This window comes from Nycticebus coucang, chromosome 19, assembly GCF_027406575.1.
Source record: "Nycticebus coucang isolate mNycCou1 chromosome 19, mNycCou1.pri, whole genome shotgun sequence".
Lineage (NCBI taxonomy): Eukaryota > Metazoa > Chordata > Mammalia > Primates > Lorisidae > Nycticebus > Nycticebus coucang.
In genome coordinates this window covers 50,591,015-50,615,629 of record NC_069798.1, presented here as the reverse complement: position 1 = coordinate 50,615,629, position 24,615 = coordinate 50,591,015, and the positions used below count along the sequence as shown (strand labels likewise).

Genomic DNA, 24,615 nt, shown 5'->3' with positions numbered 1-24,615 from the left:
AGAGTCTCACTATGTCACCCTTGGTAGGGTGCCATGGCGTCACAGCTCACAGCAACCTCAAACTCATGGGCTTAAGCGATTCTCTGGCCTCAGCCTCCCAAGTAGCTGGGACTACAGATGCCCACCACAACACTCAGCTATTTTGTTGTTGTTGTTATCGTTGTTGCGGTTGTCTTTGTTGTTTAGCTGGCCTGGGCTGAGTTCAAACCAGCCAGCCTTGGTGTATGTGACCGGCACTGGAATCACTGTGCTATGGGTGCTGAGCCAAACTCAAACCTTTCATTTCCTGTCCTGAGTCCTTCCCTTCACCCCAGGACATCTTAAACTGGCCTAATGGTAAGAGTTACCTGGGGATCTTGGAAAAGAAAAATAAATTCCAGACCAGCCTCTCTCCAGACGCCTCTGATTCTGCAGGTCAGAGATGGAGCTGGAAATTCGTATTTTTTCAACAGCTCACTGGGTTATTTTCATGATTGGGTTATTTGGAGAGATGTGAACACATTCTCATCTATCTATTATGAAGAGGGAACATTTACTCTCAGTTAACTACTGGGTTTCCAAACACCAAGATCAAGTAAGACAAGGGCAGGGCTTCTGCATGGGGAATGGCCTGTTCTAATTCAAATGATACCTCTGGGTCTTTTTGTGTGTGCACATTAGTTTATCTGTCTTTGGTTGTCCCCACCATAGGCAGCAGAGACCACACCTTTGGCCTGACAACTTCCCTCTTCAGTTGACCTCATCTTTCTCCCTGGAACCTACTGTACAAAACTCTCTCACAACTCCTCAGAGGCTGGCTTACAAGCTGACTCAACTTCCTGTACAAATTAGCAATGAATCAGTACTCACTTTTCAGTAAAGAGGCTTCCAAAACACAGGTCCTTCCAACCCAGGATCTACAAAACATAGCCCCACCTCATCACACACCTATCTATCATTTCCTCTCCTGTGAAGAAATTAGGCTGCTGACAGGACTGCTGTGTGGGTACATCTGCGACTGGCTGATAGGGCTGATTGGGAGGCCCATAATCCTCCCAACAAAAGACCTTTTCACAGCTATGACTTTGCCCTCTCACCCAAAAGTGGAGAGGGCTTAGCTGGGCCACTCCCATCAGGTGAGTCTGTCTGCAGTTGTCTCCCACAGTCCCAATTGGACTGTGCCATGGGAAATAAGTTCTTCAAGCCCATCTTCAGGGCTCTTCCATTGTGTATCCAACAGCCCTACTCAAATGTGAGCATCCCATGAGGGGTAGAGATAAAGTGCTTTGGGTGTCAAAAGAATGGAGTGATCGTTTCTAGCCAAGTCCATTGTCTGGACTGCACTGCACTCGATCTGGACATTGGATTTGGAGTTAGATTTGAACATTGGTAATGTTTGGAAGGACATTATGAATGGAGAGAAAAAAAAGCAACCACAACAAAAAAGGAAAAATGATACTGTATGGGAGGAGGTGAGTTTTGAATATTCTGTGATCCTAAAATTAATTCTTAGCTAGTTAGTTTTTAATATAATTTGATAGGCTATACTTCCCTTTGGAAATCCAAACTTACAGAGAATGTTTCAAAAACTAAATAAACTAGGAGGAAAAAAAGAGACTAATATTTATAGAATACTGTCCATGTGCCAAGATCCCAAATTATTTCTTTTTTCTTTTTTTATGGCAGTTTTTGTCCAGGGCTGGGTTTGACCTGCCACCTCTGGCATATAGGGCTGGTACCCTACTCCTTTGAGCCACAGGCACCGCCCCCAAATTATTTAAATCTTCAAAACAATGCCTGAAATGCAGGTATGTTCCATCTCATCCCCACCCATTTCACAGATGAGAATAATGAGGATAAGAAGTTAACTTGTCCCAAGTCATACTGCTTACAAAATCAGAGAAGAGACTTAAACTGAGCTCTGTTTGCCTTAAATCCCACATGGTGCCCACCAGACCATGTCACCTTTAGGACAACATAAAGCGGGTCACATCACTATTACAGAATATAGCTCAACTGAGACCTGTGCACCTAGGGTCTGAAAATTCTCATTACAGAAAGCAATTTTAGCAGTATGGCCTCATTCATTACATGAAATTAATGGTATCAATTTAAATTTTATTAGTTTTAAAGTCTTATTGGTATTTAATTCAAATATTAATTTTGTCATATCTGTTTAATAGCTAAAGCATAAGGAATGCATATGTAGTTTTATATTTGTACATTTAAAGTAATATTATTGGTAAATGTGGAATGTAAGTGTCTTGGCACAGTAACTGAGAGAATGCCAGGAAGGCTATGTTAACTAGTGTGATGAAAGTGTGTCAAATGGTTTGTAAAGCTAGTGAATGATGCTCCATGATCATATCAATGTACACAGCTATGATTTAATAAAAAAAATAAAGTAATATTATAATAAAAATATTTTTCAACATGCCAAGGTATGAGGTTATTTTATTCATTAAAAGGTCTCCACATGAAAGGTCTCCATTTCTGAGACCTTTCTAAAACATTGCTACAAAATGTTCATTGCAGACTTAGATGAGTCTCTAGAGCAGCAACATGTCTGGATGATAAAAAAGAGCCGAGATTTTCCTACAACTTCACCTTCTTTCTGTGAAATTGTAAGCACTGAATTCCTGTCTGTTAAGCCAAAGCTAAAACTAATAGTAGAAATACTTTTTTTAACCTTTATCTTTTTTTGAACTCTGGAAGTATTTTATTCATTGTTTTTCTTTCTATTTTAAAACTAGTATACAGTAAAATATTTCTTTTCTTTTTTCTTTTTGGTGTACAGTTCTATGGGTTTAAACACATATATGGATTAATGAAACCACCACAACAATCAGAATATAAAACCATATCAAAACTCTATCCCCGAAACTCTCTCATGCTTCCCCTGGGTAGTCATGTCATCTCCCAACTAACGACTACTGATCTTTTTCAGTTGTTATCATGTAAAGGAAATCAAACAGTATATAACCATTTGAGAATAAGTTCTTCTACTAGGCATAATTCCTTTGAGATTTATCCATGTTAAATTTATCAACTTTGTCCCTTACCTTTCTAACTGCTGAGTAGGATCCCATTGTGTGGATATATTACAGTTTGCTCATCCATCCACTTCTTGAAAGACACTGGAGTTATTTCTAGCCTTTAGTTACTATAAATAGAGTTGCTATAAACTTTTTCTGCACAGCTATGAACATGATCAATAATAGAGTTAATAGACAACCTGTAGAATGGGAGAAAATATTTTCATGTTTTATATCTGCTAAAGGGCTGATAACAATAATTTACAAAAAACTCAAACAAAGCTCATCGATCCACAAATGGATTAATAAATTGTGGTATATGTACACCATGGAATATTATGCAGCCTTAAAGAAAAATGGAGACTTTACCTCTTTCATGTTTACATGGATGGAGCTGGAACATATTCTTCTTAGTAAAGTATCTCAAGAATGGAAGAAAAAGTATCCAATGTACTCAGCCCTACTATGAAACTAATTTATGGCTTTCATATGAAAGCTATAACCCAGTTATAATCTAAGAATATGGGGAAGGGAGAGAGGAGGGGAGGGAGGGGGGAGGATGGGCAGAGGGAGGGTGATTGGTGGGATTACACCTGCGGTGCATCTTACAAGGGTACATGTGAAACTTAGTAAATGTAGAATATAAATGTCTTAACACAATAACTAAAAAATGCCAGGAAGGCTATGTCAACCAGTGTGATGAAAGTATGTCAAATGGTCAGTGTATGGTGCCCCATGATCGCATTAATGTACACAGCTATGATTTAATTAACAAAATTAAAAAAAAACTCAAGCAAATTAGCAAGAAAAAATAAAACAACTCCGTTAAAAAATTGGCAAAAGACATGAACTGGCAAAAGAAGGTAGACTAAAGGCCAACAAACATATGAAAAAAAATGCTCAACATCTCTAATCATCAGGGAATTTCCAATCAAAACCACATTGAAATATCATGTAACTCCAGTGAAAACAGCTTTTGTGCAAAAGTCCCAAAATAAGAAATGATGGCGTGGATGTAGAGAGAAAAGAACACTTACACGCTGTTTGTAGGACTGCAAACTAATATAACCTCTATGCAAAGCAGCATGGAGATACCTCAAAGAACTAAAAGTAGACCTACTATTTGGCTCAGCAATCACTACCAGGTATTTACCCAAAGGAAAAAAAAAAGACATTTTATAACATTTACCATTTTTTTAATTTCAAAATTTTATAGATAATGAAGGCCTTGGATATTTTCAAGCTCTTCTTTCTGAGTAAAGAAACGTGGTGTAAAACGTGCATCCTCTGACCCCAGGAATACTATAAATGTAAGACACTTGAACTTCAGTCATCTGCACGATATTCTCCCAATGCATAGTTTGCAACTCTATGGCACATTTCACAATGCACATATGTCTTTTAAATATTTGTAATTCATGTGTCCCCTTGCCTTCTTGTTCCCTTTTCTATTTCCACTGTTTCTCCTATCGTAATAAATGTAATTAAATATTTAAGAGAGAATCCCCTCTTTGAAAGAAAGATGAAGAAATCATATTGTATCTGTCAAATGTTCAAAACTAAAAAAAATCAGAGAAGCCATTGACATCAGCCTCGCCCTTCTGTAGACTAGGATGAATAACTTTAATTACTCTGAGGGCATAAAATTTAAAACCAGCTTTAAACCCATTATTCTAGCCCTTAAACCCTATACCTTCTGATGCAGGTGACCCACAGATAAAAACTTGCAATCAAAAGCTACTGAAAGACAGTGCCAGGAAACCCATCCCTATTTATGACTGAAGACATGTTTCTCTCTCATCTTGTTTCTTCTTTATGCTTTTCCTTCTGGCTACTGAACTCTTACAGAGACCCCACATTTGTCCTCCACCACCATCCTATTCCTCCATTAATGACCAAATTGGTTACTTCACATCCTTGTTAACAATTGGTATGATAGGTGTTTTCAATTTTACACATTCTAGTAAGTGAAAAGTATGGTTTTATTTTGTATCTTGCTAATGACTACAGATGTTGAGCATAATTTCATACCCTTGTTTGTCATCAACTCTCTTCCTTGATCAAGTATCCCTCCTTTTTCTGCACATCTTAATTGGATAATTTTTCTTGTTGGTGAGTTTTAGGGGTTCTTTATATGTCCTGGATATAAAACTTTTATACAATATGTGATTTGCAAGTTATTTTCTCCCAGAGGGAGGCATGTCTGTCATTCTCTTAACTGAGCTTTTTAAAGAGCAGTACTTCTTAATTTTGATGAAGTCCAATTTATTAATTTGTCTTTATAAATCATAATTCATTATAAATCATATAAATTTTGCTTTATAAACTAAAATTAATCTTTCAAATATAAATCATACTTTTGATACATATGACTTTTAGTGTCATATCTAAGAAAATTTTGCATAACCCAAGGGTCTTGAAATATTTTCTCCTATGTTGTCTTCTAGCAGTATAGAGGACTAGGTTTAAATTTAAGTGTGTGGTCCATTTCAAGTTAATTTTTGTAAAGACTGCAAAGTATGAATCAAAGTTTATATATTTTTTGCATGTAGATAATCAATTGTTCCAGAATCATTTGTTGAAATCTCTCCTTTCACCACTGAATAGCCTTTACATATTTTAAAAAGTTAAAATGGCAAAAAAAAATTTTTAAATGGTTATAAGTGGTTCTACATTCTACTTCTCAATTACTAATTTTGTTTCATTCAACCATTTTACTTGACATCGATACCGCATTAACTTTACTTTTGTAGACTTATAATAAGTCTTGAAATCAGGTAGTACAAGTCCTCCAATTTGTTACGCTTTTTAAGGAGTATTTGAGCTATAATGTGTCCTTTGCACTTTCATACAAATATTAGAATAAGATTTTCAATTTCTATAAAATTTTCTAATGGAATTTTGATTGGGATTCCATTGAATCTGGAGATTAATTTGAGGTGAACTGATTTCTTTTTTTTTTTTTTTTTTTTTTTCTTGTTTTCCTTTTTTTTTTTTTTTTATTATTGGGGATTCATTGAGGGTACAATAAGCCAGGTTACACTGATTGCAATTGTTAGGTAAAGTCCCTCTTGCAATCATGTCTTGCCCCCATAAAGTGTGACACACACCAAGGCCCCACCCACCTCCCTCCTTCCCTCTTTCTGTTTCCCCCCCCATAACCATAATTGTCATTAATTGTCCTCATATCAAAATTGAGTACATAGGATTCATGCTTCTCCATTCTTGTGATGCTTTACTAAGAATAATATCTTCCACGTCCATCCAGGTTAATACGAAGGATGTAAAGTCTCCATTTTTTTTAATGGCTGAATAGTATTCCATGGTATACATATACCACAGCTTGTTAATCCATTCCTGGGTTGGTGGGCATTTAGGCTGTTTCCACATTTTGGCGACTGTAAATTGAGCTGCAATAAACAGTCTAGTACAAGTGTCCTTATGATAAAAGGATTTCTTTCCTTCTGGGTAGATGCCCAGTAATGGGATTGCAGGATCAAATGGGAGGTCTAGCTTGAGTGCTTTGAGCATTCTCCATACTTCCTTCCAGAAAGGTTGTACTAGTTTGCAGTCCCACCAGCAGTGTAAAAGTGTTCCCTTCTCTCCACATCCACGCCAGCATCTGCAGTTTTGAGATTTTGTGATGTGGGCCATTCTCACTGGGGTTAGATGATATCTCAGGGTTGTTTTGATTTGCCTTTCTCTAATATATAGAGATGATGAACATTTTTTCATGTGTTTGTTAGCCATTCGTCTGTCGTCTTTAGAGAAAGTTCTATTCATGTCTCTTGCCCATTGATATAAGGGATTGTTGGCTTTTTTCATGTGGATTAATTTGAGTTCTCTATAGATCCTAGTTATCAAGCTTTTGTCTGATTGAAAATATGCAAATATCCTTTCCCATTGTGTAGGTTGTCTCTTTGCTTTGGTTATTGTCTCCTTAGCTGTACAGAAGCTTTTCAGTTTAATGAAGTCCCATTTGTTTATTTTTGTTGTTGTTTCAATTGCCATGGCAGTCTTCTTCATGAAGTCTTTCCCCAGGCCAATATCTTCCAGTGTTTTTCCTATGCTTTCTTGGAGGGTTTTTATTGTTTCATGCCTTAAGTTTAAGTCCTTTATCCATCTTGAATCAATTTTTGTGAGTGGGGAAAGGTGTGGGTCCAGTTTCAGTATTTTACATGTAGACATCCAGTTCTCCCAACACCATTTATTGAATAGGGAGTCTTTCCCCCAAGGTATGTTCTTGTTTGGTTTATCAAAGATTAGGTGGTTGTAAGATGTTAGTTTCATTTCTTGGTTTTCCATTCGATTCCAAGTGTCTATGTCTCTGTTTTTGTGCCAGTACCATGCTGTCTTGAGCACTATGGCTTTGTAGTACAGACTAAAATCTGGTATGCTGATGCCCCCAGCTTTATTTTTATTACAGAGAACTGCCTTAGCTATACGGGGTTTTTTCCAGTTCCATACAAAACGCAGAATCATTTTTTCCAAATCTTGAAAGTATGATGTTGGTATTTTGATAGGAATGGCATTGAATAGGTAGATTGCTTTGGGAAGTATGGACATTTTAACAATGTTGATTCTTCCCATCCATGAGCATGGTATGTTCTTCCATTTGTTAATATCCTCTGCTATTTCCTTTCTGAGGATTTCATAGTTTTCTTTATACAGGTCCTTCACCTCCTTTGTTAGGTATATTCCTAGGTATTTGATTTTCTTTGAGACTATGGTGAAGGGAGTTGTGTCCTTAATTAGCTTCTCATCTTGACTGTTATTGGTGTACACAAAGGCTACTGACTTGTGGACATTGATTTTATATCCTGAAACATGACTGTATTTTTTGATGACTTCTAGGAGTCTTGTGGTTGAGTCTTTGGGGTTCTCTAAGTATAAGATCATGTCGTCAGCAAAGAGGGAGAGTTTGACCTCCTCTGCTCCCATTTGGATTCCCTTTATTTCCTTGTCTTGCCTAATTGTATTGGCTAGAACTTCCAGCACTATGTTGAATAGTAAAGGTGACAGAGGACAACCTTGTCTGGTTCCAGTTCTAAGGGGAAAAGCTTTCAGTTTTACTCCATTCAGTAAAATATTGGCTGTGGGTTTGTCATAGATAGCTTCAATCAGTTTTAGAAATGTGCCACCTATGCCTATACTCTTCAGAGTTCTAATTAGAAAAGGACGCTGGATTTTATCAAATGCTTTTTCTGCATCTATTGAGAGGATCATGTGATCTTTATTTTTGCCTCTGTTAATATGGTGGATAACGTTTATAGACTTGCGTATGTTAAACCAGCCTTGCATCCCTGGGATGAAGCCTACTTGATCATGATGAATGACTTTTTTGATGATAAGCTGTAATCTATTGGCTAGGATTTTGTTGAGAATTTTTGCGTCTATGTTCATGAGTGAGATTGGTCTGAAATTCTCCTTTTTGTTTGGGTCTTTTCCTGGTTTTGGTATCAGGGTGATGTTTGCTTCATAGAATGTGTTGGGGAAGATTCCTTCTTCCTCAATTTTCTGGAATAATTTCTGCAGTACAGGAATAAGCTCTTCCTTGAAGGTTTGATAGAATTCTGGAGTGAAGCCATCTGGACCAGGGCATTTTTTGGTTGGAAGATTTTTTATTGTTTCTTTGATCTCAGTGCTTGAAATTGGTCTGTTCAGGAGCTCTATTTCTTCCTGGCTGAGTCTAGGGAGAGGGTGTGATTCCAAATATTGATCCATTTCTTTCACATTGTCAAATTTCTGGGCATAGAGTTTCTGGTAGTATTCAGAGATGATCTCTTGTATCTCTGTGGGATCAGTTGTTATTTCCCCTTTATCATTTCTGATTGAGATTACTAGAGATTTTACTTTTCTATTCCTCGTTAGTCTGGCCAATGGTTTATCTATTTTATTTATTTTTTCAAAAAACCAACTCCTTGTTTCATTAATTTTCTGAATGATTCTTTTGTTTTCAATTTCATTGATCTCTGATTTGATTTTGGATATTTCTTTTCTTCTACTGAGTTTAGGCTTAGATTGTTCTTCTTTTTCCAATTCCATAAGATCTCTTGTGAGATTGTTGATGTGCTCTCTTTCAGTTTTTCAAATGTAGGCATCTAAAGCGATGAATTTTCCTCTCAAAACTGCTTTTGCAGTATCCCACAGGTTTTGGTAGCTTGTGTCTTCATTGTTGTTATGCTCAAGGAAGTTAATGATTTCCTGTTTTATTTCTTCCTGCACCCATTTGTTATTCAACAGAAGATTGTTTAGTTTCCATGCCTTTGGGTGGGGTCGAGCATTTTTGTTAGAGTTGAGTTCCACCTTTAATGCCTTATGGTCTGAGAAGATACAAGGTAAAATTTCAATTCTTTTGATTCTGTTGATATTTGTTTTGTGTCCCAGGATATGATCAATTTTGGAGAATGTTCCATGGGGTGATGAGAAGAATGTATATTCTTTATCTTTGGGGTGGAGTGTTCTATATGCGTCTATCAAGCACAGTTGTTCTAGAGTCTCATTTAAGTCTCTTATATCCTTGTTTAATTTCTGTTTAGAGGATCTGTCCAGCTCTGTAAGAGGAGTGTTAAAGTCCCCTGTTATGATGGTATTATCAGATATCATATTGCTCAGACTGAGTAAGGTCTGCTTCAAGAATCTGGGAGCATTTAAATTGGGTGCATAAATATTTAGAATTGAAATGTCTTCTTGTTGTATTTTTCCCTTGACCAATATAAAGTGACCATCTTTGTCTTTTTTGACTTTAGTTGCTTTAAATCCACATGTGTCTGAAAATAAGATTGCAACTCCTCTTTTCTTCTGAATTCCATTTGCCTGAAAAATTGTCTTCCAACCCTTGACTCGGAGCTTTAATTTGTCTTTTGAAGCCAGGTGTGTTTCTTGCAGACAGCAAATGGATGGCTTGTGTTTTTTAATCCAGTCAGCCAATCTATGTCTCTTCAGTGGGGAATTCAAGCCATTAACATTTATTGAGATAATTGACAAGTGTGGTAGTATTCTATTCGTCTTATTTTGTGAGAGTCCATTGCTTAGTTTTATCTTTTGCATCAGTGTGGAGGTTAGGTTCTGTCCTTTAATTTCTGAGTTCTTACTTTGCTGCTGATCCATTGTGGTGGTCAGTGTGCAGAACAGGTTGAAGTATTTCCTGTAGAGCTGGTCTTGTTGTGGCGAATTTCCTGAATGTTTGTATATTCGTAAATGATTTGATTTCTCCGTCAATTTTGAAGCTTAGCTTAGCAGGATACAGAATTCTGGGCTGAAAATTGTTCTGTTTAAGTAGATTAAAGGTAGATGACCATTGTCTTCTTGCTTGGAAAGTTTCATTAGAGAAGTCTGCGGTCAATCTGATGGATTTGCCCCTGTAGGTCAACTGGCGCTTACTCCTGGCAGCTTGCAGAATCTTTTCTTTGGTCTTGACTTTGGACAGGTTCATCACAATGTGTCTTGGAGAAGCTCGGTTAGAGTTGAGGCGACCTGGGGTCCGATATCCCTCTGAAAGCAGTGTGTCAGAATCTTTGGTGATATTTGGGAAATTTTCTTTTATAATATTCTCTAGTATGGCTTCCATTCCTCTGGGGCATTCTTCTTCCCCTTCTGGAATTCCTATAACTCGTATGTTGGAACGCTTCATAAAGTCCCATAATTCTGACAGTGAACGTTCTGCTTTCTCTCTCTTCTTTTCTGCCTCTTTTACTATCTGAGTTATCTCAAAAACTTTGTCTTCTACCTCTGAAATTCTTTCTTCTGCATGGTCTAACCTGTTGCTGATACTTTCCATTGCATCTTTAAGTTCCCTGATTGACTGTTTCATTTCCTTCAGCTCTGCTATATCCTTTTTATATTCTTCATATCGTTCATCTCTTATTTGATTCTGTTTTTGAATTTCCTTTTGGTTATTTTCCACTTTATTAACAGTTTCCTTCATTGTTTCCATCATTTCCTTCATTGTTTTCAACATGTGTATTTTAAATTCCCTTTCTGTCATTCCTAACATTTCTGTATAGGTGGAATCCTCTGCAGTAGCTACCTCATGGTCCCTTGGCGGGGTAGTTCTGGACTGGTTCTTCATGTTGCCTGGAGTTTTCTGCTGATTCTTCCTCATGGGTGATTTCTTTTATCTGTTTACTTGCCCTAATTATCCTTTCAATTCCTCTTGCTCTTTAAGTTCTTATGCCTGTGGACTAAGGGTTACAGGACCAGAAGGGTGAGAAGGTTTAAGAGCAAAAAAGCGATGAAAGAAATGAGGACCGAGTGATAAGAAAAAAAAAAAAAATGAAAAAAAAGAAAAATAGAGAAAGGAGAGTGGTTGGGTGAAAGGAATATTGACAAAAAGAAGAGAGGCACAGAAAGAGGGAGACAGAGCAATATAGGTGTACAGTAGGGTACTTTGATACAACCTTAAAAAGAAAAAAACACCTTCTGGGGGTGCCAAGTGGGGTGGTTCCCTTGAGGTCAGCAGCTCTTTGCTAACCTGATCAGACACAGTACCCCACCTCCACCAAGTAGAGAGGAAAGACAAAAATGCTATAGATCAAACCAAAACAAGCAAACAGAAAACCTTACGGGATAAAATTGGCTGGAAAAACCAAATAATAGTGGTAGAAACACTAACAAAAATGAAGTTCTGATTATTGAAATAGGCAGCAATGGGAAATTATAATTAAACTAGAAAAATTGAGAAAGAAAAAGGATCTGTATGGAAAAGGTTGAACTTAAAAAACAAAACAACAATCTAGAACGTCAAAATAAACAAAAAAAAACAACCAAACCAAAAAAAAAAAAAACCAAACAAACAAAAAAAAACACACACGCAACCAAAAACAAAGCAGTATGTATATGGAATTGAATATTGTCTGGGCAACACGTGGTCTTCTGGGGTATGAGATGTTAATCACAGTTCTGATACGACTGGAGGCTGCTAGTTTCTCGAACCCCAGCAGGTAGACACCCTAAATCTCTCTTCAGCCCACTTAAAAGGCACTTTGAACTTGTTCACTTACTGAGCAGAAGCTTTCTCAGGGAAGTGCTTGTTGCTGGAATCACTGCTGAAGTGGCTATCCACTTACCCTGTGTGTCAAAACTGGTCTCCCTCTGCCCCCGAGGGTTAGGGCTGCAAGGCGGCTCAGACCCCGCCCTTAGGCTACTTGGTCGCTGGGTTACCAGCTCCCACCCAATTCCAGCTCTGCGACCCTGAGGGCGGAGCTTGCCAGGGCAGATCGCTCACAATGTCTGCCTGTGACCCAGAGCCAAACTCTATTAGCTCCGTCTGGCTCAGCGGCTCAGACTGGGGCCCTAGACAAAGGCCAAAGTTCTCCGCACTCCCGCTCAGGCTCTCCCCAAGGCAGTTCAGCTGAGTGCCAAGTCCAAAGACACCAAAACAGTTCACAGGTAAGGCCTTTCTGGTTTGCAGTCTCGCTGCTACTGAACTTACAGTTGCGGGCGGGTTTAGGCGGATTGAACACACGCGACCACTTGCCGGTTTTCCACTGTTTTAGTCCTCCTCTTGGGGTCCAGAAGTCTCTCGCTGACTCCCTGTATCCTCTCAGGGGTGATGATAGGCAGATCCCACCAGCCAGAGATGCCTGGAGTCCTATATCCCCAGACTCACGGTGCCCAGATGCAAGGAAGCTGTTACTCGGCTGCCATCTTGCTCCACCCTCTCCGAACTGATTTCTTAAAAGCAGTGAGTCTTGGGGCAGCGTATGTGGCTCAAAGCGGTGGGGCGCTAGCCCCATATGCCTGAGGTGGCGGGTTCAAACCCAGCCCCAGCCAAAAACTGCAAAAAAAAAAGAAGAAGTGTTCTGGCTCAGCGCCTGTGGCTCAAGCGGCTAAGGCACCAGCCACATACGCCTGGGCTGGCGGGTTCAAATCCAGCCCGGGCCCACCAAACAACAATGATGGCTACAACCAAGAAATAGCCGGGCGTTGTGGTGGGTGCCTGTAGTCCCAGCTACTTGGGAGGTGAAGGCAGGAGACTCCCTTGAGCCCAGGAGTTGGAGGTTGCTGTGAGCTATGATGCCACAGCACTCTACCCAGGGCAACAGCTTGAGGCTCTGTCTCAAAAAAAAAAAAAAAAGAAAGCAGTGAGTCTTTCAATCCATAAATCTGGTATATCTTCCAACAATAGTCAAGCTGAAAAAATAGTTATGGACTCTATTCCATTCATAGGAGTACCAAAGAAGATGAAATATTTGGGAGTTTATCTAACAAAGGACGTGAAAGGTCTCTATAAAGAGAACGATGAAACTCTAAGAAAAGAAATAGCTGAAAATGTTAACAAATTGAAAAACATACCATGTTCATGGCTGGGAAGAATCAACATTGTTAAAATGTCCATACTATCCAAAGCAATATACAATTTTAATGCAATCCCTATTAAAGCTCCACTGTCATACTTTAAAGATCTTGAAAAAAATGATACTTCATTTTATATGGAATCAGAAAAAACCTCAAATAGCCAAGACATTACTCAGAAATAAAAACAAAGCAGGAGGAATTACACTATCAGACCTCAGACTATACTATAAATCGACAGTGATCAAAACAGCATGGTACTGGCACAAAAACAGAGAAGTAGATGTCTGGAACAGAATAGAGAACCAAGAGATGAACCAAGCTACTTACTGTTATTTGATCTTTGACAAGCCAATTAAAAACATTCAGTGGGGAAAAGATTCCCTATTTAACAAATGGTGCTGGGCGGACTAGCTGGCAACCTGTAGAAGACTGAAACTGGACCCACACCTTTCACCATTAACTAAGATAGACTCTCACTGAATTAAAGATTTAAACTTAAGACATGAAACTATAAAAATACTAGAAGAGAGTACGGGGAAAACCCTTGAAGAAATCGGTCTGGGCGAGTATTTTATGAGGAGGACCCCCCGGGCAATTGAAGCAGCTTCAAAAATACACTACTGGGATCTGATCAAACTAAAAAGCTTCTGCACAGCCAAGAACACAGTAAGTAAAGCAAGCAAACAGCCCTCAGAATGGGAGAAGATATTTGCAGGTTATGTCTCCGACAAAGGTTTAATAACCAGAATCCACAGAGAACTCAAACGTATAAGCAAGAAATGAATTAAGTGATCCCATCACAGGCTGGGCAAGGGACTTGAAGAGAAACGTCTCTGAAGAAGACAGGTACATGGCCTACAGACGTATGAAAAAATGCTCATCATCTTTAATCATCAGAGAAATGCAAATCAAAACTACTTTGAGATATCATCTAACTCCAGTAAGATTAGCCCATATCACAAAATCCCAAGACCAAAGATCTTGGCATGGATGTGGAGAAAAGGGAACACTTCTACACTGCTGGTAGGAATGCAAATTAATACATTCCTTTTGGAAAGAAGTTTGGAGAACACTTAGAGATCTAAAAATAGACCTGCCATTCAATCCTATAATTTCTCTACTAGGTATATACCCAGAAGACCAAAAATCACATTATAACAAAGGTATTTGTACCAGAATGTTTATTGCAGCCCAATTCATAATTGCTAAGTCATGGAAAAAGCCCAAGTCCCCATCGATCTAACAACGGATTAATAAATTGTGGTATATGTACACCATGGAATATTATGCAGCCTTAAAGAAAGATGGAGACTTTACCTCTTTCATGTTTACATGGATGGAGCTGGAACATATTCTTCTTAGTAAAGTATCTCAAGAATGGAAGAAAAAGTATCCAATGTACTCAGCCCTACTATGAAACCAATTTATGGCTTTCATATGAAAGCTATAACCCAGTTATAACCTAAGAATATGGGGAAGGGGGAGAGGGAGTGGAGGGAGGGGGGAGAATGGGCAGAGGGAGGGTGATTGGGGGGATTACACCTGCGGTGCATTTTACAAGAGTACATGTGAAATTTAGTAAATGTAGAATAAAATTGTCTAAACACAATAACTAAGAAAATGCCAGGAAGGCTATGTCAACCAGTGTGATGAAAATGTGTCAAACGGTCTATAAAACCAGTGTATCATACCCCATGATCGCATTAATGTACACAGCTATGATTTAATAATAAAAAAATGTGGTATATCTTGCCATTCATTTAGGTCTTTAATTTCTCTCAAACATGTTTTGTATTTTTAGTGTACGAATCTTTCATATTTTGATGCTTTTATAAATGGTTGTGTTTTTAATTTCAATCTATTACTAGTTGCTAGTTATACTAGTTTCCACTCTTTGCTGTAACAATTACATCAAACACAGTGGCTTAAAGCAATACAAATTTATTGTCCTATAGTCCTTATGGTCAGAAATCTAAAATGAATCAGTAGGGCTGCATTCCTCCTAGAGGCTCTCCAGAAGAGAATCTTTTTTTTTTTTTTTTTTTTTTTACTTTTCAAGCTTCCAGAAACCTCCTGCATTTGTTCCCTTGTGGTCTGAATCTCTCCAACTTCTGCTGCTTCATTTAACCTATATCCTTCTCTAACTCTCCACATTTCTTATGAGATCACTGTGGTTACATTAGCCCACCTGGATAAGCCAGAATATTCTCCCTATTTTCAAAATCCTTAACTTAGTCATATCTGCACATTTTCTTTTGCCATGTAAGGCAGCATATTCACAGGTCCCATGAATCTGGACATCTTGGGAATGGGGCATGTTATTCAACCTGTCACATTAGTACACAAAAATATAACTGATTATTGAATATTGATCTCATATTCTGCAACTTTACTCATCTCACTGATTAATTCTAGTATCTTTTTATAGATTCCATAGGATCCTCTACATAGATGATCGTTTCATCTGCGAAAAAGACAGCTTTACATAATGACAGTTTTCTAATCTGGATGCCTTTTATTTCTTTTTCACGCCTTACTGCACTTGTTAGTCATTCAAAAACAACAGAGAGAACAAACAACCCTCGCTTGTTTGAAATGTTAGGGGAACATTTCATCATTCCATCTTTTAGGACCAGGACATCCCTTCCATTTTCTAGTTTGCTGAAGAGTTTTTATCATGAGTGTCGAATTTTATTAAATGCTTTTTGTGTATATATTAAAATGATCATATGATTGTTTTCTTTAGTCTACTGATAAAGTTAAGCATATTAACTGGTTTTCAAGTGTAAAAACCAACCTAACATTCTTGAAATACACCCCATTTAGTCAAGATATAGTATCCTTAAATATATTTTTAGATTTAAGCATTTTTCATCCATATTCTTGAGTCATATTAATCTATCGTTTTCTTCTCTTATAATATCCTCTTCCAGATTTGGTACTAGGATAAGACCGACCTGTATAAAATGACTTGGGAAAGGTTCATTCCTCTTCAGTTTATTTGGGGGTGGGTAGGGGGTGTTATTTTTTGTAGAATGGATAGTAGTTCATAAAATGTTTGAGAGAACTCACCACAGAAGACATCTGGGACAAAGTTTTCTTTGTGGGAAGATGCTTAACTGAAAATTCATTTTGTTCTTGGTACATATATTTCTTAAGTGAAGTTCAGTAGTGTCTTTTAAAGATCTTGTCATCTAAATTGTTGAATTAATTTCTGTCTAATATCTCTACTCATATCACCTGTCTCATTCTTAATAGTGATAATTTGTCTGTGATCTTCTTTCCCGTAAGAAGTCTGGCAAGAGGTATACCCTTTTTATTGATCTTCTCAAGAATCATGTTTTGGTTTCATTGATTTTTCTGTTTCTACTTTATTGATTTCCTCTTAGGTCTTTATTTATTTCTTCTGCTTACTTTGGGTTTTATTTGCTCTTATTTTTCTACTTTCTAAAGATAAAAGCTAAGATCATTAATGTGAAACCATTCTTCTTTTCCAAAAGAGCTATTTAGTGCTATAAATTTCCCTCTAATTGCTGTTTTTGACATATCCCACAAATTTTGATATGTTGTTTTTCTATTTTTACTTAGTTCAAAATATTTTTAAATTTCTCTTTGATTCCTTCTTTGACCAATATAATATTTAGTTTCCAAATATCTGAGGATTTGCTAGAGACCTTTTTGTTATTAATTTCTAACTTCATTCTCTTAAGGTCAGAGAAGATGCTTTGTGTGACTTTTATCATCTTACACATATTGGGACTTGTTTCACGGCTCAGAATATGATCCATCTTCATAAACTATACATGTGTCCTTGAATATTTATTCTGCTATTGTTAGATGGAATGTTCTATACATGTTAATCAGATCAGGTTGATTGATAATGTTTAAGTCTTGTATGCTTACCTTCTAAATCCTTATCTTCTGCCTAATTGTTCTATCACTTATTGAGTTTGGATATCAAAATCTCTGATTATAATTTTGGATTTGTCTATTTCTCCTTGTAATTATATTCTCCCCAGTTTATTTTTAAGCTGTCTTCTTAGAAGTATAAATACAGTAGAACCTCTTTAAGTTGACTACCCAAAGGAGTGTAACAATCTAGTCAATATACGGAGGTGGTCAACATAAGGAACCAGGCCTGCTGTACTGATATGTACACATGGTACATGTTGGGTCTATGAAAATTAGGTCAATCTAAGAAAACAGTCAATGTACGGAGATCATCAACTAGGAGGTCCTGCTCTAGTTAAGATTGCTATGTTCTTTTGATAAATTGACCTTTGTGCCAACATGGAATGGCCTTCTTTATCCTTGATAATATTCTTTGCTGTGAGCTTTTACTTTGTCTGATATTAGTCTAGCCACTCCAGCTTTGCTTTGGTTAGAATTATCATGGTATATCTTTTTCCATCCTCTTACTCCTAATCTATTTTTTCTCTATTGAAGGCCAATTTGTTGTAGGCAGCACATGAACTGGTTCATTTTTATCATTTTCATCACCATGATTATATTACTTCAAAAAGCCTTAAACCTGCCTTCTTTAGAGGTCTTTTTATTATTATTATTCCAAAAACTTTCAGATAATTTTGAAGTGTTTGAGAGAAATTACCTCCAGAAAGTGGGAAAAAAATAAATTATCTACTGGCATATTTGCTATTTAGCCACCTAACTGGTATTTTCACATAAATATCCCCTTGAAAATCAGAAACAAAAAAAAATTCAGTAATTCTCACCCTACTTTTTATGAAATTCCTAAATACAACCACATTCTGAGGTGCTATTTATTGTCTGAGTTTTGATAATGCAATAGGTCAAACCCCAGTTCTTAACCTCTGAGAAGTGAGTTTTGCTTTCTTTGCCTGTAGAACTTGTCCATTTCCTCCAGTCAGTAGATTCACAATGTATGCCAGTGTTCTAAAGGAGGACAAGTGCAAGCTCATGTTAGAAAAATTAGGGAAGCATGTCCTGTCGATGATGAGTCAGCAATGTCACCTCTATTAATAATAAGATAATAATTCACATTTGTGGATTGCTTACTATAAAACAGGGCTCCTGCTAAGTTAGAGCCTTATAATTATTGTCCTTAATCCTCACAACAATCTGAAATGTAGGAGCTATGATTATCCTCATTTTGCTTCAGAAGAAACAGAGAGTTGAAGAAGTTGGTCAGCCAGGCACAGTGGCTCATGCCTGTAATCTTAGCATGCTGAGAGGCCAAGGCAGGAAGACTGCTTGAGGTCAGGAGTTTGAGACCACTCTGAGCAAGACCCTGTTCTCTAAAAAACATAGCGGGTTGTTGTGGTGGGCACCTGTAATCCCAGCTACTCAGGAAGCTGAAGGCAAGAGGATCACTTAAGCCCAAAAGTTTGAGGTTTCTGTGAGCTACAATGCCATGGCACTCTACCCCGGTGTACTAAGTGAGACTCTCTCTCAAAAAATAAAGGAAGGAAGGAAGGGAGGGAGGAGGAAAGACAGAAAGAAAATGTTAGTCAACCTATTCAAGTCTCTAAACATATAAAACAAATTTTCTGTGATGAAGGAAGTAATAATAGGTCCCAAAGCAAGAGTCATCTAGTCTTTCAAGCAGGGATACTGTTATACCAACAATCAGGAGGGTGTCAACATTAATTGAAAAGCCAAAAAGAAATTATAGAAATTTCCACACTTACCAGTTCCGCTGTCTTTTGGCCTTCTAAAGGAAGTTGCTCTCCAAGAATTCTTACCTACATTCCTTCTCCTATAGAATTAATCTATTTCTTCTTTATGGGAAAGACAGAGAATAAGAAATTATTCTCCATACAGTGTCTTTTGCTTTTTATAAGGGATGTTATTTTAATCTTCAGATTTCAGCCTTTGAAATTTTCCCAGTCAATGCAATTTTCTAATATTTTCTCTCTCTTCCCAAGTTTGTTTAAATACATATATCATCAGATAATACAATACATTAATAAGTGGGTTATACAATAGGAAGACTCACCTGATTTTGATTAGGTGACCCAAATTTGACAAATTCAAAACTTTTGGACCAGCATAGTTGACAACAAGACTATCCAGACTTTGTAATTAATAAAAAAAAAAAAAAACTATTGTGAAAAACTGCTCTGTGTTCTAACAAAGACCAACAAAGAATGAAGGAAAGTGTTCCTACATGCAGGAACACTTGCAATGTAGTTGGGATTTTGCAAGTTGTTTTTACTTCTTTTGTTTTTATATAAATCTAGTGGGTGGTAAAATACATTAAATTCCTGTGTACAAGAAAACGTCACGTGTAAACATGGAACAGAGTATGAAAGGAGCACTAAAAGGCATAGCAAGAAATCCAGAAGTCTTCTGCTTTCTTTTCAGAAAGTCCACATCATGGTAACTCTTCTCTGTCGTGGCTGTAAATACTTCCTAGGACACAGGGAAGCCTCCCTTTTGACAATTTCAGATCAGGAGGGCTATGGACTGGCAACTCACTACCAGACTACCATGTACCTTCTTGTTCCCTCTTAACCCACTCCCATGATTCATCTCTAAAGTCACTGATAATCCACCAGCCTCGTTAATCCTTACCTCGAGTGAAGAATTTACCTCTATGGGGCACTGATGGGCAGCATTAGGCTGATCTTTTTCAAGCATACAGTGTAAGAATGACCCCTCCAGTTGTATCACTCACAATAGGCTGGAGCTAGGAAAGCATCTTTTTTGCTTTCTATTTCCTAAAACTGGCAGCACAGTACCACTGTCTAGGAAAGAGCATTTACTCAGTAAATGCTTCTGAATGATACCATTCAGGAATGCTTCTAATTCTATTAGAAAATGCCTCCTCCTCCCATGTAGTTATAAAATATTGGACTTGAAAGAGTCCAGTGTTCCAAACTTTTATTCTACATATTTTATTTGCCAAGAAATATTTTTAAAGTAAATCTTAAATTATGAGCATGAATTAGTACAGTGAGTAAAAGAGGTGATCTTAATACATTGATCTATGTTTAAAAGAGTTAGAATTCACATGTCATATGATACAAGTGATCTCTACAAAATAAGTGTATCTATTTGAACTAGTGTGCCAATGAGTGCAAGATAGAGATTACTACCATATGGGCCCTTAATTCTGCCAGTTTCATCCTACAATTTAAAAAGAAAACAAATGAATGTGCATGCACACACACACACACACCACAAATAGGACAGTGGCATCAACCTTATATGTCAAAACTAAAATAGCATTTGTGGTTGTCAGCAATAACCTGTGTTTTGCACTCTTAAGAGGTCTATGCGTAAAATAATTATTTAAGAGGTATTTTATTTGGGTTTATATATTTTTAATTTTTATCCTTCCTTTCAGACCTTTAAAAGAGTGTAGCTGAGAGTGATAGATTCAGAAAGAGCAGTGTATTTGTGAGGCAAGAAAACGGCAGTAACAACACTATTCTGAACAATACTAACTGTGCACACTCCCTGTGGACCTTTAAGGTCATATCATGGAACAACCATTAAGATCTGGGGGCTAGAACGAGGTGATGTAGCTGGTGGCTATGGCAGATGCAGAACTGCAGATCTTTGTGAAGACCCTGGAGGGCAGGACCATCACCCTTGAGGTCAAGCTCAGGGACACCATCAAAAATCCAGGATAAGGAGGCATCTCACCTAACCAGCAGCATCTGATATTTGCAGGCCAACAGCCCAAGGATGGCCGTACTCTCAGATTACAATATCCAGAAAGAGTCCACTCCACACCTGGTGCTTCATCTGAGAGGCAGTATCATTGAGCCTTCCCTCGGCCAGTTTGCCCAGAACTGCGATAAGATGATCGGCCACAAGCGTTATGCTCACCTGCACCCCTGTGCTGTCAACTGCTCTAAGAAGAAGTGCGGCCACACCAGCCATCTGCACCCCAAGAAGAAGGTCAAAGAAGACCCCTCCTTTCTCCACAGGGCAGCCTCCTGCCCAAGCCCCATAGCCCTGGGTCTTCAATAAAGTTACACTGACTGGAGGACAAAAAAAAAAAAAAAAAGATTTTTGGTATATTTTACCTAGACAAGTCTTTAAAACGACACACTAAACTAAAAGGCTCCTTGAAGGGTATTGGAACTTTCCTTAAGCCTACCATGAAAGTGACAGCGATAAGACATAGCTGCATTTGTCAAGTCTGTCCCATATTAACTTATTGGTGAACTAAGCAGTTTTCCTTAAGTAAATTTTATAGTTTCTTTCATATGAATTGTTTTTAGAAAGTCAGTTCCTAAGTCTGTCCTTCTCACAGGCCCTGTGTTGTAGAGATGGGCATGCCTCTTAAATTCTCTCATCTTCTTTGTCAATTCTAATGATGTGTCTAGACATGCGTAAGGAAGTAAAAAATTGAAGCAATCAACTACATAATTTGGACAGAAAATCACATACAGCTGAAATATGGAGTTGATTGGATAAAATGAAATAAGCTGCCCACCAGTCCTCACTTTCCACTGCCTGCTCAGACACAATTCTTGTCTGGGATGCAGTAAAGGGGCTCCAAATTGGCATAAATCCATGTAATCCATCTCAATTGTTGATAATCAGTTCAGCCTCACCATAGAAATAGAGACGACTATTTATGTCAAAATAAACCACCTGTCCTCTGCTCATAGTTCCTTGGCCATAGCCTAAGCGCGCATGCACAATATACTCAAATAAATAAATGGAAATTGGCATTTTATCCAAATATGCATATGTAGCACCTGATATTTGGATTTTCAGTTTCTTTACATATTTACAAAACATCTATTAACTAAACCTTGTCCTGCAAATATCAAAGCAAAAGCAGAACTTCAGGCATTTGAGTGGATTTGACTGGGGAGACAGAAGTAAGGAAGGTTCTAGGAATCCTATGTGTAAATTATCTCATGTAATCCTCAAAAAAATTACTTCATTCCTCTGTTCAACACAAAGGGCCCAAGTGCCCACTATAAGAGTGCAATCTAACATCAAAAGAGCACAGCCCCTGCTCTCAGAGAGCTCACAGAGAGTTGACACTGAGCCTATCATCACTGCCACGCTTTATGCTCTAATGGAAAGGACCATAATTCTCTAACAGTAGGTGGCGGAGGAACCTGCAAGAACAGTGATCCCTCATTTCAGAGATCAGCCCACAGAAGCTCAGAGAGGTTGCGTCACTTGACTAAAGTCACACAGACAAAAAGGAATGCAGGTAGGATTCCTTCCCAATTCTTCCAGACTCCAAAGCCCTTGCTGTTTCCCTTCCGTTTCTCTTGGGCTTATAAAAATGACTGCATAAGAGAGAGAGCACTCACAAAACTGGGAGGATTTTACAGTGGTCTGCTTCTCCCTTTCTTTTAGCCTATTCGTTTTAACATTTTCTGCAAAGATTTGTCTGAGGAAACGGTTTCCAGATTCTTGCAGAATAGATTAATTATGTTTTTGTTTCTACTTTGTACTTCTCTGCCTCCATGCTAGGACTTGCGTTGGCCCACTCCAGGTAGGGGACCTTCCTCCAGCATGTCAAGGGCAGCCAGGACTTGGTGTCTTGTCAGAGTCAAACATGTATTTTTCTAGACTTTTCAGGCACACTGCACTAAAATACTCCCTTTACCTTCCTGGGTAATGTGAGTCTGGGCAGTATGTATAATGGATTCTGTTTGTTTTTATTTTCATAGAGAGCACCAATTAACAGGTAAAGTTTTCTATTTGTTTGTTTTTATATTTCCCTAAGAAAAACTAAAGTTAAGGGGCCAAAATCAGTAAACATTAACTCTACATTCTCTACTGACTTTATTTTTACCAATCCAAGAAGTTAGAAAAATGCCAAGTGCCAAAATCAAATTATTATGTTAAAAAGTCTATACAGTCTTGAAAAATTGAGAATCATGCTCTCAGTAACTTTTACACAAAAACAATTACAATTGTGGCACCAGGAACTCAAAGATCAAAGGGCAGTTCATGTGTAGTTATACTATTGTCCACCACTGTGTCACAATCTGGTCTCCAATAGGAACAACTCCCTGATCCAACCTGTGTGTTGTGGTATGCAGTGATTTTCAACTGGTGTGCCATGGCACACTGTTGTGTCATGACAGGGTCTTAGGTATGCCATGAAAACTTTTAAAGAATATTAATTAAATTATTTTTGAAAGAAGTTGAAAACAGTATTTTTTTTTACTTTTTTTTTTTTTTATCAACATAATTTAAGTGTGCTGCGGAAGTTTAACTACAGGTTCAAGTATGCTGTGAGATTAAAAAAAAAAAAGGTTGAAAAACACTGTGCTATGGTTTAATTTCAGCTTGTAGAATTTAAGCATACCTCGAAGGTGATCAACAGAAATTGTATGCAATTAACCAAGGATGGATTTGGGACAAAGTAAATAATTATTCCAGGGTGTTACAGGAAACAACCCCACAGCCTGAAAAACATGTTTAGTCATGATTATTATAAGTAATTATTTTCTTCTCTTTCTTACCAAAAAAAGTGAACTGTAGCTTTATGTCAATAATATGATGTTATTTTCTTAGTATTAAGTCACTTTTGATATTTCGAACAAGCAGAAATTAATATTTAACAATTTTGGCCATTAAAAGTAGGATCACGCTTCCATGTTAGCATCTAGCTTGATCAGAGAGAAAGCCAGTCAAGCCAGTATCACCTGAGAAGGAAGAACCAGCTTGCTTTGCTCTGATGTTAATCTGCTTGCCCAGTTCAATCACGGAAGGTCCTTTGAGGGCTTGTGTCCTACATACTATCATTATTATTATTATTGGTATATCTTTTTAGGGTACATGTTATGTTTTGATAGGGGCATAGGGTGTGAATTAGTCACGTCAGGGTAACTGGGGTATTCTCCACCTCAGGCATTTAACATTCCTTTGAGCTAGTGATAGAAACCAAAAGGCTTTAAGCAGGCACTGGGAAATGGCAGGAGAAGAAGGGGGAGGGACTCCTCTCGGGCACCCTGTGAATCCATTGGTCACTGGCTGTTGCTGAGAAAGGCGTGCCAAGAGGGGGAGGGACTCCTCCCAGGGGATTGGGTGAACAAAGCACCCTGGCCCAAGAGAGGACCAATCAACAGAGGCCAGTCAGTTACAGTTTAAAGAAACCAATCAATGTAAGCCACCTTGGTTTGAAGGACCCAATCAATATTTGCCAGCAAGGTTTGGGCAGGGGACAAGGCAGCTGGCAACAGTGTTCAGACCCTTTCCATGGTACTAGAAGCTTTACTATCCTCTAATAAACTATTACTCTGCTGCTTCTGCTTGAGTGTAGTTGGTGAATCCATTCTTTGATTCCTGAGACCAAGAACCCAGTGAGGAGAAGAGAATATTCGCTATT

At 37.9% G+C, this 24,615-nt stretch overlaps 1 pseudogene; it reads left to right on the top strand.

Moving 5' to 3' along the window:
• The first annotated feature begins 2,501 nt into the window (after window positions 1-2,501).
• Window positions 2,502-21,275, top strand: LOC128571717 (ubiquitin-60S ribosomal protein L40-like; annotated as a pseudogene).
• The last annotated feature ends 3,340 nt before the right edge of the window (window positions 21,276-24,615 follow it).